At 46.8% G+C, this 21,133-nt stretch overlaps 1 long non-coding RNA gene across 2 annotated transcripts; it reads left to right on the forward strand.

Moving 5' to 3' along the window:
• The first annotated feature begins 14,334 nt into the window (after window positions 1-14,334).
• On the forward strand, window positions 14,335-16,320 carry LOC109741386 (uncharacterized). Of its 2 annotated transcripts, XR_012183648.1 has the most exons (3): window positions 14,343-15,495; window positions 15,574-15,665; window positions 15,742-16,320. It is a non-coding gene; the product is annotated as an uncharacterized lncRNA (long non-coding RNA). The 2 variants fall into 2 exon arrangements; XR_012183647.1 differs by having other exon boundaries at window positions 14,335-15,665.
• Window positions 16,321-21,133: the final 4,813 nt, after the last annotated feature.

The raw sequence follows: 21,133 nt of genomic DNA on the forward strand, positions 1-21,133 counted from the left end.
TAGCACCGCTCATTGTCATGTCACGCATCGTCATGCTTATGTTTGCATTGTATTTACTGTTTCTTCCCCCTCTTCTCTCCGGTAGACTACGAGACTGACGCTGCTGCTGCCCAGTTCGACTACGGAGTTGACGACCCCTCCTACTTGCCAGAGCAACCAGGCAAGCCCCCCCTTGATCACCAGATATCGCCTATTCTTCTCTATACTGCTTGCATTAGAGTAGTGTAGCATGTTACTGCTTTCCGTTAATCCTATCCTCATGCATAGCCTGTCCTTGCTACTACTGTTGTTACCATTACCTGCAATCCTACATGCTTAGTATAGGATGCTAGTTTTCCATCAGTGGCCCTATATTCTTGTCCGTCTGCTGTGCTATACTATCGGGCCGTGATCACTTGGGCGGTGATCACGGGTATATACTTATATACTATATACATGACACCTGTGGTGACTAAAGTCGGGTCGGCTCGTAGGAGTACCCGCAAGTGGATCTTTGTGGCGGAGCGACAGGGCAGGTTGAGACCACCTAGGCGAGAGGTGGGCCTGGCCCTGGACGGCGTCCGCGGTTACTTCAAAATAACACGCTTAACGAGTTCTTGGTATTTGATCTGAGTCTGGCCATTTGGTCTATACGCACTAACCAGCTAGCGGGAATAGTTATGGGCACTCGACGTCGTGGTATCAGCCGAAGCTCTTCTTGACGTCAGCGATGGAGCGGCGCGCGCCGGATTGGACTGGAACGCCTGCTAGGCTAGGTCTGCTTCCGGCCGCCCTCGCAATGTGCAGGTGTGCAATGGGCGATGGGCCCAGACCCCTGCGCGCATAGGATTTAGACCGGCGTGCTGACCTCTCTGTTGAGCCTAGGTGGGGCTGCAACGTGTTAATCTTCCAAGGCCGGGCATGACCCAGGAAAGTGTGTCCGGCCAAATGGGATCGAGCGTGTTGGGTTATGTGGTGCACCCCTGCAGGGAAGTTTATCTATTCGAATAGCCGTGTCCCTCGGTAAAAGGATGACCCGGAGTTGTACTTGACCTTATGACAACTAGAACCGGATACTTAATAAAATACACCCTTCCAAGTGCCAGATACAACCCGGTGATCGCTCTCTAACAGGGCGACGAGGAGGGGATCGTCGGGTAGGATTAAGCTATGCGATGCTACTTGGAGGACTTTAATCTACTCTCTTCTACATGCTGCAAGATGGAGATGGCCAGAAGCGTAGTCTTCGACAGGACTAGCTATCCCCCTCTTATTCTGGCATTCTGTAGTTCAGTCCACTGATATGGCCCTTTACACATATACCCATGCATATGTAGTGTAGCTCCTTGCTTGCGAGTACTTTGAATGAGTACTCACGGTTGCCTATCTCCCTCTTTTCCCCCTTTTCCTTTCTACCTGGTTGTCGCAACCAGATGCTGGAGTCCAGGAGCCAGACGCCACCGTCGACGACGACTCCTACGACACTGGAGGTGCCTACTACTACGTGCAGCCCGCTGACGACGACCAGGAGTAGTTAGGAGGATCCCAGGCAGGAGGCCTGCGCCTCGTTCGATCTGTATCCCAGTTTGTGCTAGCCTTCTTAAGGCAAACTTGTTTAACTTATGTTTGTACTCAGATGTTGTTGCTTCCGCTGACTCGTCTATGATCGAGCACTTGTATTCGAGCCCTCGAGGCCCCTGGCTTGTATTATGATGCTTGTATGGCTTATTTATGTTGTAGAGTTGTGTTGTGATATCTTCCCGTGAGTCCCTGATCTTGATCGTACACATTTGCGTGCATGATTAGTGTACGGTCAAATCGGGGGCGTCACAAGTTGGTATCAGAGCCAACTGCCTATAGGAATCCCCCTTTCCACACTCCTTGGCCGAAGTCGAGTCTAGACATTACAAAACTTTTACTAACATGGCTGTGTGTCTTATGGGCCCACGTCGCCATTGGGTGGTACTAGGATCTTTTACTCCTCGACCTTTACTCTGGGACTCTGAACTCTCTTCTACTCGGGTTAAACGAATTTACTAACTCTAACACTAGGATCCCGTGACCGCATTCACCCCAAAGTTGGATAAGCCATAGTTATTTCTTAGAATAGTATTTTGAACAATTCACACACTGTCATTTGACTCCTTTGAAACATCTTTGCTTTCAGATGGAACCCATGAGGCAGGTCGTGCGCCACACGACGGCCATTGGTGCCTCGGGATCACCGGCTGTGCTAGCTGAGATGATGACCTATCTGGGTTATCGCTGGCACCCTGAGTACACCGTCTACGAGGACTACCAGGACTTTAACCAGGAGCAGTACCGTGCCATCGTCCACCTCTACTCACGGGAGTATGACTCCACTACTGTGCTGCACACCGCTCATGGTGTTGGAGTGACCATCGATATGGTTGTCCACGATGCTGCCTATGCTGCTCTGACACGTCTTCGTGGAGAGTATCGGGAGTTGGACACCTCCCCTTTCAGGCACATTGCTATCGCATCTGATGTTGGTGCGGAGGGATACTATACTGCTGCCTACTCCACTGTCACCCGAGGGCCCTTCTACCATCAGAACCTGGTTCTGCATGCTGATGGGCTGGATCGAGCTAACCGAGCTCTTCGCCACGAGTGGTACACCACCCGTCAGCACCTTTACCGTGCTCTGACGCTGCTGCACCCCTTTGTCCGATCTAGGGAGCTGCCCCGTTCTGCGATCTACCCAGCCAGGACTGTGATGCCCCAGGGTGTCGGCTGGCCAGATGTGGGAGGCCACTCTCCCGCACTTGGACCTCTTCTGCCACCTGAGCGTCAAGTTCTGCACCAGAGTATTCGCGGCCCCCAGGTTGCTAACGTGGAGTTCCCGATGCGACACTACCAGCTTTCAGGCTACACCTACCTCCACAGTACCTCTTGGGATTGATGTAGGCTTGCTTGTTAGTGTTAGATGCATTCGCCGCGAGCCTGTGTGCCGCCTATGTTGTTTTAGTCTATGTACTGAACTCTGTGTACTGAACTCTGTGTACTGAACTCTATGCATGACCCCTTTTGTAAGTTATGCCGACTACTATGTAGTAGCTATCGTGCTCCTTTCATTATGCATGTTTCATCATGAATGATTCTTGTCTTTGCAAATTTCTCAATGCTGAACTACCCCTGTTATATATTAGCAGGATGGTTAGACCAAGTGGTCGTGGTAGTGGTGGCAAAGCCCCACCACCACCTGAGTACATGGCTGGTACGATCCAACAGTTCGAACTGAACCGCCAATTCATGGAAAATATGATGGCTCAGTTTCCTCGCCCCAATATGGACCAGCAACCAACCCCAGTAACTCTGCAGGATTTCATGCGCCTCAATCCAACTGTGTACCGCAGCTCAACTCAGCCTCTGGATGCTGATGACTGGCTCCGTGACATCACCTATGAGATGGAGTCTGCCGATGTAGCCCCTGCCAGCTATGTCACCTTTGCTTCCTTCTTTCTGAAGGGACCCGCAGCTCAATGGTGGGACAGCCACAGGCGTACTCTGCCAGCTGGAACAATCATCACCTGGCCAGACTTCCAAGCAGCTTTCCGTGCCCGCTTCATTCCTCAGGGAGTCATGGACCGGAAGAAGCGTGAGTTCCGCAACCTCATCCAAGGCAACAAAACTGTTGAAGCTTATCAGCGGGAGTTTCTGGACTTGTCTCGCTATGCTGAAGAGGACATTGCAACTGATGCACGCAGATAGGAGAAGTTCCGTGATGGCCTTCAAGCTGACATCAAGCTCGCACTTCTAGTGCATGACTTTGCTGATTTCGCCACCTTGGTGAACAAGGCCATCAATGTCGAAACTGGTCTGCAGGAATACCAGAGCTCTCACAGGCGCAACCGTGACACGGGCTCATCTTCGGGCCCGCCCTCACAGAAGCGTAAGATATGGATCCCGAACAGCATGTACCGTCCAAATGCATCTGCCCCAAGGCAGACCTATGCTGCACCTCGTCTGCCTCCACCACCATCTAGGCAGTCAAGACTTCCAGCTCCACCACCCCAAGCTCCTGTTCTCACTCCCAATAATGGTTTGTGCTTCAGGTGTGGCCAACCAGGACACCGTGCTAGAGAATGCAACCAGAATCAGAATCAACTGGCCCTTCCAGCAATTGGCCATGGAAGCAACCAGCCCCGCAGCAACAAGGCCAAGTCTTATGGTCATGCTCATGCCAACCACGTTGATCTGAACGAAGCTCAAGACCAGCCTGCTACTGTGATGGGTACACTCCTCGTAAATTCAGTACCAGCATCCGTTTTATTTGATACAGGTGCATCACATTCATTCATGTCAGAAGATTTTGCATTCATGCATGGCATTAAAAGCGAAGACATGAATGCTTCACTATTAGTACACACCCCTGCGGGCCAATGTCGAACCTCCATGATTTGCAACGACGTCCCCGTTGAAATCGAAGGACTGGAATTTCTTGTCTCTCCCATCGTATTGAAGTCCTGTAGCATTGATCTCATTCTGGGAATGAATTGGTTAAAAGCGCATACTGCTTCAATCGTTTGCACCACTAAGACCGTCCATCTGCTACACCCTTCAGATGAAATAGTTACTTACCAAGCTCATTTGGTGCAAAATGCCGAGGCAAGGCTCTATGCATTGAATGCATGAACGCTGCACCACTCAAGGGCATTGAAAACATTCCCGTCGTGCGTGAATTCCTCTACGTCTTCCCTGAAGAACTTCTAGGGATTCCCCCTGCTAGAGCTGTCGAATTCATCATCGACTTGAAACCAGGCACCACTCCTATAGCCAAGCGACCCTACAAGATGCCGCTGCATGAACTCCTTGAGCTTAAGGAGGAAATCGACAAATCTCTTCGCAAAGGATTCATTCGCCCAAGTTGCTCTCCTTGGGGAGCACCTTCTCTCTTTGTCAAGAAGAAGGATGGGACAAACCGATTAGTTCAAGACTACCGTCCTATAAACCAAGCTACCATTCAGAATAAATACCCTCTTCCTCGGATCAATGATCTATATGATCAACTGGCGGGTTCATCAGTGTTCTCTAAGCTCGACTTGAGGTTGGGTTACCACCAGATCCGTGTTCGCGAAGAGGATATCCCAAAGACCGCCTTCGTGACTCGATATGGTTCATACGAGTACACCGTCATGTCTTTTTGTTTAACCAATGCTCCAGCCACCTTCTCTCGTCTGATGAACTATATATTCATGGATTACCTCGACAAGTTCGTCGTGGTTTATCTGGATGATATCCTGGTATTTTCCAAGAATGAAGAGGAACATGCTGAACATCTTCGGCTTGTGCTGGAAAAGCTACGAGAGCATCAACTATATGCCAAGTTCTCCAAATGTGAATTCTGGCTACCCGAAGTAACCTATCTTGGGCATGTCATCTCTAAGGATGGTATTGCCGTCAACCCTAAACGAGTCCAGGCTATCCTTGATTGGACTCCTCCCAAGAACGTTAAGCAAGTCAGAAGTTTTCTCGGTCTCGCCAGCTATTGCCGTCGATTCGTCGAGAACTTCTCCAAGATCGCCAGGCCTCTGACTAACCTGTTGCATAAGGGCGTCAAGTTCCAATGGACAGACAAATGTCAGGAAAGTTTCCAGGCACTCAAAGACAAGTTGACTTCTGCCCGAGTTCTAGCTCCACCTGATACTAAGAAGGACTTCGTCATTTACTGCGATGCTTCCCGTCAAGGATTAGGCTGTGTCCTAATGCAAGACCGCAAAGCGATTGCTTATGCCTCTCGGCAATTGCGCCCTCACGAAGAGAACTACCCAGTTCACGACCTCGAACTTGCTGCTATCGTTCATGCGCTAAAGCAGTGGCGACATTACCTTCTCGGTAATCGTTGCGAGATCTTCACTGACCACCAAAGTCTGAAGTATCTGTTTACTCAGCCAGACCTGAACCTCCGTCAGCAGAGATGGATGGAGCTTGTTGCAGACTTTGACTTGGGTATTTCCTATACGCCAGGCAAGGCTAATGTAATGGCTGATGCCTTGAGCTGCAAGTCTTACTACAACCACCTCCAGGTTCACAAAGTTCAGCCCTCGCTTGTTGAAGAATTCAGGAAGCTGAACCTCCATATTGTTCCTCCGGGTGCACTCGCTCCCCCTCCTAAGGAGTTTCAAAAGATGAACCTCCGTGTTGTTTCCCAGGGTTCCCTCAATACCCTGGCCGTCGAACCAGATCTCTTGGACTCCATCAAGAGAATACAGGGATATGACTCTGAAGCCCACAAGATTAAGCGCTACCTTGCAGAAGGAAAGCCCTCATTCTTCACTATTGCTGATGATGGCACTTTGTACTTCAAGGGCCGCCTAGTGGTGCCATGTGCAGAGAAAAACCTGGATATGACACAGGAAGTTATGAAAGAAGCTCATGATACGCCTCTATGTATCCATCCTGGTAGTACAAAGATGTACCAAGACATCCGTCAGAGATTCTGGTGGTCTAATATGAAACAAGACATTGCTCGTTATGTTGCTGAGTGTGACGTTTGCCGTCGTATCAAAGCAGAACATCAAAGGCCTGCTGGAACTCTGCAACCTATCTCTATTCCTGAATGGAAATGGGACCATGTTGAGATGGACTTCGTCACTGGATTTCCCAAATCACAAAAAGGTAATGATGCTATTCTTGTCGTCATTGACCGGCTTTCCAAAGTTGCACATTTCCTGGCGGTCAAAGAAACGATCACTGCTAGTCAGCTGGCAACGCTCTATATGTCCAGGATTGTTTCACTCCACGGTATTCCATTGGTTATCAGCTCAGACCGTGGCAGCTTATTCACTTCAAGATTCTGGGCAAGTTTCCAAGAAGCTATGGGAACTCATCTGTCATTCAGTACTGCGTTTTATCCTCAATCGCAAGGGCAAGTTGAACGCGTCAACCAAGTTCTCGAAGACATGCTTCGAGCTTGTGTTATTTCCTTCGGCAAGAAATGGGAGGAATCTCTCCCGTATGCTGAGTTCTCTTATAATAATAGCTATCAAGCTAGTCTAAAGATGGCCCCCTTCGAAGTGTTATATGGACGAAAGTGCCGAACCCCTCTGAACTGGTCAGAAACTGGGGAACGTCCACTCTTCGGTCCGGATATTATCCAACATGCCGAAGAACAAGTCCGCATTATTCGTGAGAATCTCAAGACTGCTCAGTCACGTCAGAAGAGTCAGTATGACCGTCATCATAAAGACATGGTCTATCAACCTGGCGAAAAGGCTTATCTTCGAGTCACACCAATGAAGGGTGCTCACCGCTTCGGAATCAAGGGCAAACTAGCTCCTCGATATATTGGCCCATTCACTATTCTCGAAAGGCGTGGAAAAGTGGCATACCAACTGGAGCTTCCGCCAAACCTTTCTCAGGTTCACGATGTGTTCCATGTGTCACAGCTCCGTCGTTGCTTCAAGGACCCAATCCAAGCAGTGGATCATGAAGTGCTCGAATTGCAGTAGGACCTCTCCTATAAGGAGCATCCGGTCCGCATTCTCGACCAAGCCGAACGCCGCACACGTCAGAAGGCGATCAAGTTCCTCAAAGTCCAGTGGTCGCACCATTCTGAAGATGAAGCCACCTAGGAACGCGAGGATCGCCTGCGGGATGAATACCCCGCCCTTTTTCCTTCTACCTCCTAAATCTCGGGACGAGATTTCTTGTAGTGGAGGAGTCTTGTAACGCCCGGATAATCAAGCTACAGTAATCCCACGCTAATGGTGCCACGTCAACACAGTTACTGTTGCTAATCTACCGTTAGGTCAAACCGTTTGAAAATTCGAATTCAAATTAATGTCAACAATAAAAGTTTTTCAAAATTTAAAACAAAAATGTTCGGGAGGTGCCATATTTTGCATAAGTAAATATGGTGTAATAAACAAATTTTTATAAAATGCCTAGATAATTTAAAATGATTTAAAGCAGAAAAGAAAATAAATAAAAAGAGAAGAAAATACAAAAGAGAAAACAAAAAAAGGAAAGAAAGGAACAGACCCCCCCACTGGGCTACGGCCCAGCCAGTAGCCCAACCGAGCCACCACGCCAGCCCACCCACTCCCTTATCCCCACCCAGTGAGACCCCGAACCCACCCACCACCGACACTCCCCCCCCCCCCACGAAATATCTCCCCCCCCTCTCCCCCGATTGGATCGGGATCGAGGAGGAGGCCGCCGCTCGCTACCTCCACACCGACGCAGCCCGACGCCGCCTCGCCCTCGCCGGTCTGCCTCCTCCGTCGCCGGTCGTCTCCGTCCTCCTCCTCGCCCCCCGTTGCCCTGGACCCTACTCCCCGCCGTGAGCCGCCGCCTTTTCTCTCCTCCTCTCCCCCTGTCCCCGTGCGCACGCACGCTCATGCACCGGCCGCGCCCGCGCCACTGTGCTCACCTCGCCGCGGACCTCGCGCCGCCGTTGCTACGCCCGGCCACCGCGCCCCCGCTCAGGCCTGCTCCGCAACGCCCAACACGCCGCCCCCCCTGTCGCGCCCGCCGTCGACCCTGGCCCCTGCACCGCGCTCCTCCCCTCTCTCGCTGCGGCTATCCCCGTCGCCGCTGCTGCGGCTGGCCGCCGCGCTCAACGGCGCCCCACGCTGCGCGGCCCCGCTCCGCTGCTCTGCTCCTTTGCCGAGCCCGCTGCTCTGCCTCCGTCGCCACGGCCCTGCTCCACCTGCTCGCGCCGCCCGGCTCCCCGCCGCCGTGCTGGCCATCCTTCGCCCGCCCCGCTCTCCGACATCTGGCCGCGTCGGCTGCGCCCACCGCGGCCTCGCGCGGCCCCGCTCCCGCGCCCTTGCGCCCTGCTAGTCCTGCCCCGGCCCTCCTCGCCCCGGCGATCTGGGCGAACGCCCAGTCGGGCGCCGCAACGCCCGACCCGCCCCGTTAGTGCCCAGCGCCCGATAGGCCCCCTGGGCCACTGACCAAATGGCCCCACGGCCCAGAGAACGTTTTAATAAAAAAATGATCTAAAAAATTAAATTAATAAAAATAAATAAATAAATAATAAAGATAATTAATTAACTTAATTAATCCTGTTAATATTAACTAATTAAGATTAATTAACCTAATAACTAATTAACCTAATTAACTACTGTTAATTAGCTAACAGCCCCTGACAGGTGGGACCCACCTGTCAGGTTGACCAGGTCAATGGTCAACGTTGACTGCTGACGTCATGCTGATGCATTAATTAAATTTCGAATTAAATTAATTTATTAAATTCTAAAAATGATTTAAATCTTTAAAATTTAATATAAAATAAACCGTAGCTCGGATGGAAAAACTTTGTACATGAAAGTTGCTCAGAACGACGAGACGAATCCGAATACGTAGTCCGTTTGTCAGCCACATGTTCCTAGCATGGCGAGCATGGAACTTTCCCCCTCCGGTCCGTCTGTGCGAAAACGCGAAACATCGGGAATACTTTCCCGTATGTTCCCCCCCTTCCCCGGTACCACCTACTGCCGCGTTAGGGCACACCTGGCACCGCTCATTGTCATGTCACGCATCGTCATACTTATGTTTGCATTGTATTTACTGTTTCTTCCCCCTCTTCTCTCCGGTAGACTACGAGACTGACGCTGCTGTTGCCCAGTTCGACTACGGAGTTGACGACCCCTCCTACTTGCCAGAGCAACCAGGCAAGCCCCCCCTTGATCACCAGATATCGCCTATTCTTCTCTATACTGCTTGCATTAGAGTAGTGTAGCATGTTACTGCTTTCCGTTAATCCTATCCTGATGCATAGCCTGTCCTTGCTACTACTGTTGTTACCTTTACCTGCAATCCTACATGCTTAGTATAGGATGCTAGTTTTCCATTAGTGGCCCTATATTCTTGTCCGTCTGCTATGTTATACTATCAGGCCGTGATCACTTGGGCGGTGATCACGGGTATATACTTATATACTATATACATGACACCTGTGGTGACTAAAGTCGGGTCGGCTCGTAGGAGTACCCGCAAGTGGATCTTTGTGGCGGAGCGACAGGGCAGGTTGAGACCACCTAGGCGAGAGGTGGGCCTGGCCCTGGACGGCGTCCGCGGTTACTTCAAAATAACACGCTTAACGAGTTCTTGGTATTTGATCTGAGTCTGGCCATTTGGTCTATACGCACTAACCAGCTACGCGGGAACAGTTATGGGCACTCGACGTCGTGGTATCAGCCGAAGCTCTTCTTGACGTCAGCGACGGAGCGGCGCGCGCCGGATTGGACTGGAACGCCTGCTAGGCTAGGTCTGCTTCCGGCCACCCTCGCAACGTGCAGGTGTGCAATGGGCGATGGGCCCAGACCCCTGCGCGCATAGGATTTAGACCGGCGTGCTGACCTCTCTGTTGAGCCTAGGTGGGGCTGCGACGTGTTGATCTTCCGAGGCCGGGCATGACCCAGGAAAGTGTGTCCGGCCAAATGGGATCGAGCGTGTTGGGTTATGTGGTGCACCCCTGCAGGGAAGTTTATCTATTCGAATAGCCGTGTCCCTCGGTAAAAGGACGACCCGGAGTTGTACCTTGACCTTATGACAACTAGAACCGGATACTTAATAAAATACACCCTTCCAAGTGCCAGATACAACCCGGTGATCGCTCTCTAACAGGGCGACGAGGAGGGGATCGCCGGGTAGGATTAAGCTATGCGATGCTACTTGGAGGACTTCAATCTACTCTCTTCTACATGCTGCAAGATGGAGATGGCCAGAAGCGTAGTCTTCGACAGGACTAGCTATCCCCCTCTTATTCTGGCATTCTGCAGTTCAGTCCACTGATATGGCCCTTTACACATATACCCATGCATATGTAGTGTAGCTCCTTGCTTGTGAGTACTTTGGATGAGTACTCACTGTTGCCTCTCTCCCTCTTTTCCCCCTTTTCCTTTCTACCTGGTTGTCGCAACCAGATGCTGGAGTCCAGGAGCCAGACGCCAGCGTCGACGACGACTCCTACGACACTGGAGGTGCCTACTACTACATGCAGCCCGCTGACGACGACCAGGAGTAGTTAGGAGGATCCCAGGCAGGAGGCCTGCGCCTCGTTCGATCTGTATCCCAGTTTGTGCTAGCCTTCTTAAGGAAAACTTGTTTAACTTATGTCTGTACTCAGATGTTGTTGCTTGCGCTGACTCGTCTATGATCGAGCACTTGTATTCGAGCCCTCGAGGCCCCTGGCTTGTATTATGATGCTTGTATGGCTTATTTATGTTGTAGAGTTGTGTTGTGATATCTTCCCGTGAGTCCCTGATCTTGATCGTACACATTTGCGTGCATGATTAGTGTACGGTCAAATCGGGGGCGTCACACTTCCATCCTTTTTGCAAGGTTATCTCTGGTTAGTATACTTTTCCTGGCAATCAGCCACAGAAACATCTTGATTTTCGCTGGGGTTTTCACTTTCCAAAGAAATTTGTGTGGGAAACCCATGTCTGTTTTAATCAGCTGTTGATGCAACGATTTCACAGTGAATTGTCTATTGGCTGTCAGCATCCATAATGGCTGATCTTTGCCCTCATACATTCTCACCTCTTCACATCTGCTTTTCAAACTCTCCCAAAGAGCTCTTTTATCTGCAGATAAATTTCTTCTGAACTTAAAACCCTCCCATCTCATGTTAATGGCCTGGGCCACTGAAATGTCATGGTTTAGATTAATGTCATACAGGCTAGGGTAGGCCTCTTTCAATGGTTTTGATCCTACCCATCAATCTTCCCAAAACCTAGTATTTAGTCCATCTCCTAATTTTTTTCTTAACATTTTTATAATAAATGTCTTTGATCTGCATCAGATCTCCCCAAAAATGAGAGTCCCCAGGTTTCTTCTTAACTCCAGAGATACATTTTCCTTTAACATATTTGTTTAAAAGAATTTTGGCCCACATCCCATCTTCTGTCTCTAGCTTCCATAGCCATTTAGCCAGCAAGGCTTTCTTCATATAATCAAGATTCAGAATACCTAGGCCACCCAATTCCTTTGGCAAACAACATGTTTTCCAATTAACTAGATGGTATTTCTTTTTATCCTCACTTTCCTGCCAGACTAGTCTAGCCCTCAAGAAATCAGCTTTCTTTCTAATTCCTACTGGCAGGGGATAGAAGGATATCATATACATAGGCATATTTGTCAAACAGGCCTGGACTAGAGTTACTCTCCCAGCCATATTTAACAGTCTTCCTTGCCAGCAAGCACATCTCTTTTCTATTTTTTCAGTCATGCTTTTCCAGAATTTATTTCCTAATCTCACATTGGTAACAGGCAGTCCCAAATATTTGAATGGAACCTCTCCTTTGTTACAAGTAAAAATTTCTTGGTAGAACTCACCCTTGTTTTTGGCCTCTCCAAAAAGGTATACCTCACTTTTGTGAAAATTGATAGTCAGACCAGACATCTGTTCAAAAGCTGTGAGGATGAATTTAAGATTTCTAGCACTCTCCTCATCATCATCAAGAAGGAAAATGGTGTCATCTGCATATTGCAGCATGTTTACTCCATTGTCCCCAAGTTCAGTCAGTACCCCCTTGACATAGCCTGCATGCTTGGCTTTATCTAAGAATAAAGCCAAGGCATCTGTAGCTATATCAAACAGTAGTGGTGACATAGAATCCCCCTGCCTCAACCCCTTATAAGTTTTGAAGTAAGGGCCAATCATGTCATTCACCTTAACACCCACCTGCCCCCCTATCATGGTGTGCATGACCATATCACACCATTTATCAGGAAACCGTTTCATTTTAAGCATTTTGTAAACAAATGGCCACTTTATTTTGTCATATGCTTTCTCAAAATCTACTTTGAACAGCACATCACTTTGTTTGTGATGGTGAATAGAATTCAGAGCTTCATGAAGGATCACAATCCCCTCCATGATGTATCTCCCTTTGATAAAAGCAGTCTGAGTAGGTAGGATTATAGGTTTTATTATCTTACCCAACCTATTCATCAAGACTTTAGTGATAATCTTAAAGCTAACATTTAATAAGCATATGGGTCTAAATTTTTGGATCTGCTTAGTATCATCAGTTTTTGGGACCAAAGTTACAATTCCATAGTTGAGCCTAGATATATCTAGTTTCCCTTCATGGAATTCATTAAGAAGTTTCATCAAATCCCATTTGACAGTATCCCAAAAATGTTGATAGAAGTCCACTGGTAATCCATCAGGGCCAGCGCTTTTGTTTTTTTCCATCCCAAAAACCACCTCCTGTATTTCATCCATCGAAAAAGGTTTGATCAACTCATCAGCCTGTTCTCTAGTAATTGATTGTCCCCCCCAAATCATTAAGTTGGATTGGAGATGTGTCTAGTTGACCAAACAGTTTTTTGTAGAAATCAGTAATATATTTAATAAGATTCTCTTCTCCTTCTATCACTCCTTCCTCTTGATCTAGAGAGAGTATTCTGTCTTTTCTCCTTCTACCATTCACCTTAGCATGGTAGTATTTTGTATTACAGTCTCCATCTTTAATTTCCTTGTCTTTATATCTTTGTAGCCATTTTATTTCTTCCTGTTTTAACAATCTGTGTAATTGGGCCCTTAAATCTTTTTGTTCTTCTCTGTCCAGAGCAGAGAGGCCCATAATCTCAGCATTCTTGTCTATTGCATCTAATTTCATCAAGATCTCCTTTTTAATTTTCCTATACCAAGCATCCGAATTAAGAATCCATCCTCTTACTTTTTGTCTAAACGTTCTCATTCTTCTCAACATCTTTTAACAACAAATTCTTTGAAACCCTCCCTCAACATCCACGAGTTTTCAAATCTAAAGATAGGTGGTGTATATGTGTTTTCTCCTGTACCAATAATCAGGGGGAGTATGGTCTGACAGTTCTCTCTCTAGTGCATATACCTCAGTCAGGGGATAGTGGTCCTCCCAATCTGGGCAGATAAGGACTCTATCTAGTTTTTCATAAGTGGGCTCGGGCTGGTTGTTAGCCCAAGTATACTTTCTCCCATTCAGAGGAAGCTCTCTCAACCCAGCCTGCTCAATGATAGCATTGAAAACAAAACTCGAGTGATTATACCCCCCAGGTTTGTTTTTGTCTGTAGATTTCCATATCACATTAAAATCTCCTCCCATCAGGCATGGGACAGAGGCATTGTTTTGATAAACTCTGGATATTTCTGCCATATAAGCAACTTTACCCACCTCCTGAGCATCACCATATACAATGATCAAATTCCAATCAAATTTGGCTTTTTTGTCATGCAACAAAGTTCTAATGAAGTAAATTCCTTTTTCCACATGGATAATCTCCAGAGTGTCTTTATTAACCCCAACTAGGATACCACCTGCTCTCCCTCTACGTTGTATCCAATGCCACTCAAAATTTCTCCCTCCACTAAGGTTGTTCAACTCATTTTTGGAGAATTCATTTTTGATAGTTTCTTGTAACCCCACAAAATCAATTCTCTTATCACATATATTAGTTCTAATAAAGGATTTTTTCGAGTCAGACCCTATGCCCCTAACATTCCAAATTAACCCTTTCATTTTTTTTCTTCCTTTTTTTTCCTTTTCTCCCTCCAATATAAACCACAGATTTCCCTCCCGTAAGTCCAGGGGATCCTGTGTTAATTTTTTTTCCACTAGCAAAGATATTTTTTAAGTGGGCATAATAGTCCATCTCCATCTCTGCATCTGTGTGGTCTTCATCTGAACAGATGTCTTTCAAAGAGAGGTCTCCAGTGTCAATGAGAACAGTCTCATTTTGCATTGTCAATCCCTCTTTTTGTTTTAAATTGGTAAAGTAAAAAATCTCTTCTACTTTGTTCCATTTTCTCAATAACTTCAAGATTTTGGTTAATCATATCAATAGAGCATCCTAGATCTATGCCAATTTTGTCAGCCATGAATAAAAGAGAGGGGTTATTAACCTCCTCATCATTCTCCTTACCATAATTGTCTTTGTCAGTTGCTCTTTGTTTTGCCAGGTCCTCAATCTTTGCATCTTGTTTGCCAGCTAGCCTGCCACATCTTCTTAGAGATTCACTAGGCTCTATATAACTATATTTGTTGTTGTGGTTGTTCTGGGTTTTTTTTTTACAAAATGATTTGGATTATTTATATGGAGCCAAAGTCATTTCTGTAATTTCGTAAATAGGAAATCCCTAAACCTATTCTTCTAAACCTAACCTACGCAACAGCCGCAGCAGCAGGCCCAACAGGCCGAAAGCCAGCGCACAGCCGGCAGCTGCGCATGCGCAGGTCAGCGCTGACGCTAGTGGAGCCCCACTTGTCTGCCTCTCTGCCCTTCTCTTTCTATGACAGCGGGACCCGCCGTCATCTCCTACCTCCCCACGGACTCCTCTTCACGCACGACCGTGCCACCCCGACCGAACCAGGCACGGGCGATTCGCCCCGATCCCTAACCCCCTCAATCGAATCCGTGGGCACATACCGACTCCTCTCGATCCCCTTACCCGATTCCCGCAACCTCTGCTCCAGATCGCCCTTCAAATTGACAGCATGGACCTCGCAAAGCTTCGCCGCCCGGGCTCCATCTCCGGCCAATCCTGTCGACCCCGAGGTACCCCGAGCTCTCTCTGTCCGCCATATGCTTCGTCCTGTTGAGCCTCTCCTTCTGACCGGATTTCTCCCTTCGCAGACGCTCGGATTCGAGCTCCCCAGCCAAACCAATCTCGCCGGAGCTCCCATCGCCAGCAACCCCTACACCGGAGGAATTTGTCGCCACCAAGGGTGAGGATCCCCTACTTTTCTTTCTGCCATGATCTCTGTGCTCTCCTATCTCTCCCTCACTTCTTATCTCGCGCAGGAGAGCACCAAACCGACCACGCCGAGCTCGCCCGGAGCAAATCACCGCCACCCGTCGCTCCAGCCGTACACCGCCTGACGACGTCCCGTCGTCACTGACCTCACAACCTTCATCGTCATCACTCTGCGCACCTGCTGGTCCACCCTCCCTTCGCCTTGGTCCACCGGAGAGGCCACACCGAGAAACGCCAGAGCCACACCGACGTCGGAGTTCCAAACGCCACTTCTCCGTTGAAGCTTCCATCGTCTCCGTCATCAAGCTGCATCCGCCTGTCACCTCATCTTCACCGGAGAGCCACCGGAGGAGCGCCGCCGCCCACGCCCGAAGCCGTCGCCATTTTCCCCTGCTTTGGTGATCACGCGCGCACAACAACATCTCAGCCAATCCACATGTGACACATGGCGATATGCTACAGTAACCGCAGTTCAAAATCATGTTTTAGACAAATTTTCTCCAATTTTTCGTTTAGCTATATCTCTTGGTCTGCATATCCAAATTCATCGATTCTTTTTCCTGTGTACTCGTAGCGACTAGGAGAATACAGTAGAATCAAAGTTTCACACGTTTGAACTGCTCAAATTTGAATTTATTCAAATCCGAATTCATCCTTCCGGGGGCCATATCTTGCAAACTGTATATCCTATTCAATTGATTCCTTTTCCCCGTGAAACACTTGTATCAAATACTTGCTAAAAATATTCTGAACACTCATATTCAAATACTTTTTGACCTGTTTTGAATTTAAATTTAATCCAAACCTCATTCCACTATAACTTGGGTTGAGTGTTCCTATTCCATCAATTATTTTGCAAGTGAATTCTTGTATGTCTTATGCAATCATTCAAACAACATTTATGTTGTGTTCCATATACCCTTGGCAGTCTTCCATACTATTTTTGATGTAATCTTGTATAGGAACAGTTCATCCTCTGTTAACTCTTTTGAGTTGATTTCCTCCACTTGTCACCTTATAACACCATGCACACCTATATTATATATTAAGCGCAACTATATTGATTTTGTTTAACCTTACTATATTTGTTTTGTTGTTCTTTTGATTCAACTATATGGCATGGTTATTTATTTGAATTCTTCCATTTACGATAGATTGCTCGGAGCGTGACGAGTAGAATTATCAGGAATTGTGAGTGTGACAAAATTCATCAAATGTACCAGCCAAGTTACACCTTGATCATACTTCAACCTATTATTTCTCTATGCATTCAGTTATATATATATATATATATATATATATATATATATATATATATATATATATATATATATATATATAGATATATAGATATATAATATATCACATTACTATATTATGCATGTGTAGGAATATTATGGTAGTATGCTATTGCTATTGAGATGCAGTTAGTATGGCCTTATTGTAGATCGTGGTAGTGTATTCTTGCTATGCTATGTAGACGGGGATTGGTTCATGTATCCATTGAGATTATGTGAGGACTATATATAATATAACTTGAGCAAAACCATAATATATAATTCACCCCTGGAGGAAGTGGTATTGCTTGGTGTTGAGGGAAGGCATCATGGGGTCTTACACCTTTTCTAAGGCCATGCGCCCATGAGAGTGCACCCTAAGTGGATGTAACATCCCAAATTTTCAATTTGAAATGTTATACATAGGTCATCATATGCATTTCATATTTTAATTTCATTTTGGGGGTGATCCTAAAAATCCTAAGAAACTCAAGGACCCACGGAGAGAATTGGGGATTTTTATTATTTTCATATTTGAATTTTCTCAAATATTGAAAAGAGGATCCTTTTGGTTTTAATTATTTTTCTCTCCAAAAATGTTTCAAATTAAAATATATGAGAGGAGATAATATGACTTCTTCAAAATAAAAGAAATATTGGAGGAAAATATTAAACTCAAATAAATAAATTTTATTTCGATTTTATTGCTATTTTATTTGAATTAGAAAAAATATGCATTTTTCAAAATTGCATTTTTAGGCCAAGAAAATGTTTACTTTGTTCTAAATATTTTATTTAGAAGGTGAAAATTGTTTTTGGCATTTTTAGATTTTTATTTATATTTATTTAGGATTTTTCTCGGTGGAATCTTATTTAAAAAAAATTGTTTCGGACCGAGCCGGGCCGAAGCCCAGCTGGCCCATCGCCCCGCACCGCCTCCCGTCGTCGTGCTCGCGACGGACTCGGGGAGTCCGACCCCGAGCCGTCGGCGCCGCCCCCTCCCGCACGCCACCCCCCCCCCTCGGGCCTTTAAAGGCCGGAGCCGCCGCCGCCTCGACCCCCACACCGCCCCGCCGCCTCGACCCCCACACCGCCCCGCTGCCCGAGCCACCGCCCGCCGCCGCCGCCACTGCTGCAGCGCCGCGCCCCGCGCCGCCGTCGCCCCGCCAGAGCCCGCACGCCGCCGGAATCGCCGCCGGTCCGATCCGATCCGCCGCCGGGTTTTTTTGGTTTAGGTAAAAACCGCCCGGTTTTTCTTCAAAACCCTAGATCGGTTTTTTATTTATTTAGACCGGTTCGGTTTTCTCGGTTTAGTTCGTTTGTGAACGTTCGTCCGTTCGTTCGTTTTAATGAACGAATTCGCACATTCATCTCTGTTAGCGGATGTTCGTCCGATAGATTTTCTTTTTCTGTTTATTTTTTGGCCAGGGACCTATCCGCAATTTTTTTATCGCAGATTAGCCCCTGATCTTCAAACCCTCGTAACTTTTCAACCGTTCGTCCAAATCCAGTGAAACCAACGCCAAAGTCTTCGTCTCGAGCCCCACTTTCTGTTTAATCAACTTGAACAAGGTTTTGACAATTTAAAATTTGGTTTCAAGCAGATTTTAATTTGAAGTTCTTTTGACCGTAGTTTCAATTCCGTAGCTCCGATTTGGTTGATTCTTTTTGCAGATCGAAACTCTCCAGTTGGATTTTCAGATTCGATCTTCTTATTTGAGTTCTACCCGTGCATCTTTGCTTGATTACTTATGTATGCTATGGTTTGTTTGCGATAGAATTCCCGGAGTGCGAAGCGTGCTACTACGAGTCTCTAGGGTTTGCGGATCGTCAGCAAGGCAAGTAACACATTGATCATACTCTTTTCATACCCAGTTTTTATGCATTAGTTACAATCCTCAAACATTGCATGATTAGGATGTGATTAACTTGTGGGTATTGGGAAGTAGATGATGAGGTAGAACCCATTGACCTTTTATTATCAAACCCTTGGGAGTTACTTCTACGCTATGCTTATATTGCCATGCCATGCTGGTAGACGTGGATTGGGTTTGAGTGTTTCCATGACAGATGTGAGATTATTAATTAATGGTTAACTTAAGGTGGCTACTTAAACACACATCTGGGTGGATTGGTTGCAGGCACCTGAGATATACTAGTGTTGTCTTTTTGGTTCGCCACCCAGGCTCAAAGGGATCATATGATTATTCATACTAGAAACTTCCGTGTGCAGCCACAACCTATTATGGGCTCTAGCATAGTTGAGTATGTTACATGACCTCTTTCAGTGGTGGGCTAGCAGATGTAGGGGATGTAGGTTGGTACTGTCCACCCAGAGTAAAGAGTTAATGTTTCTGAAAGACTATGTCTCAGTCATCCGTTTCTCAAACATCATGTAGTGCGAGAAATTTAACGGAGGAGATCGAGTCTTGTGGGGAAAAGTGGGCAAACTTCTGCAGAGTGTACAAACAAATCATGGTTAGCCGTGTCCCCGGTTATGGACATCTTGAGTATCTGGTTCTTGGATTATCATGTTGATCTCATCACTCTAGTTAATTTGCTGGGTTGTTAATTATTTCTTTAATTGGGATTGAGATGGGGATTTACCATTCTCAATGTTTCAACTACCATGATAGTTAAAATAAAACATATTCCTTTGTTGTAGGAAAAAATTGGCTTTTCGCAAAACATTATAACCATAGAGCCTCCACCAGCCATATATGCATGTAGTGATAGCATTTATTCTGTTCATTGCTCTATTGTGTTACATTGCCAGCATATTCCATGTGCGGACCCGTTTCGGGCTGCACCATATCATGTTGCAGACTGTTCAGACGACGAGTAAGGTGCGCTAGGTCGTTGTCGTGCACTCAGCTATGCCGTTGGAGTTGATGGACTCACTTTATCTACCAAGCCTTCCGCTGTTATCTTATTTAGATGGCCTTAAGCCATATTTATTGTAATAAGTTCTCTTTTGGAGACATTCGATGTAATAGGTGTGTGATTGAAGTCTGTTATAAATCCTTTGAGTACTGTGTGTGTCAGCATTACGGATCCAAGGATGACACTTGAACACAGAGATTTGACCGTCTGAGGTCGGATCGCTACAAGATGGTATCAGAGCACACGCTGAATGTAGGACACGACTACTAAGATGAGCCATAGGTCACTCTTCTCTACTCATTTCTGACTCCCCTCCATTTTCTACTCTTTAGGATGGCAGACTCAAGGAACAAGTTTGCACAACCCGATGAAGACACACCGTTTGGACAACACTTGAAAGAAGTCACTAGGTACCTGAACATCGGAATATCAAGTTTCACCGGGACCTACACCGCCACTTTACCAGAAGAGGAGTGTTGGATGATTCGAGTTCAAGTTCCAGGAAGGACATTCACGCCAGTTATTGAGCCCATAGAGTTTTCCTTCGATGCACCAACCTGGAGTCTAGGTAAGAGCATGGCAGCCCACATCGCCATGGGACGCATTGGCGAAGTTTATCACAAGGATCTTAAGGACACCATCTATCATATATGTGGGCGCCGAGATGAGCAATGGGAGATGATCAGCACCAGGAGGGACAGGTCCATTGCAGCTTTCATCCAGGAGTTAAACCAGCACATTCGTCGACAGGAGAACCAGATGTGTGCAAGCATGATAGACCTGAAGAAGGTGATGACCAGGAACATGGAGTTAGAAGAGGAACTCAAGTCTACACGCGACGGATACGAGGAGGAAATCGCAATACTAGTGGAGAAGAATGACGACCTGACAAGGAAGCTAGGAGTATTCATGGGAGACCCCGCGCCAGGAGGAGATGACGACCATCGCGACGACATCCGTTCTGAGGACTACATCATCATCGACGACACCGACTCCGACCCCGACGATAGTGATGATGATTATGAAGACGAAGCTGGAGCGGATATCATGGAGTCTTCCACCGATCAAAATTTCTAGATGACCACCATATGATTAGTAGTATTTCTCCCATGTATATAGTAGTAGCCCGAGCACTTTTGTAACGATAGTTCTAGACCGATTGTATGCCCTTGCTTGAATTGATTTGGTATGATATGATTGTGATTGTCTCATGTGCATATGGGTAGTGCTTTCTCATTAGACCCCACTCTATTCTAATCTCTCCCCTCTAAACCCATCA

This window comes from Aegilops tauschii, chromosome 5, assembly GCF_002575655.3.
Source record: "Aegilops tauschii subsp. strangulata cultivar AL8/78 chromosome 5, Aet v6.0, whole genome shotgun sequence".
Lineage (NCBI taxonomy): Eukaryota > Viridiplantae > Streptophyta > Magnoliopsida > Poales > Poaceae > Aegilops > Aegilops tauschii.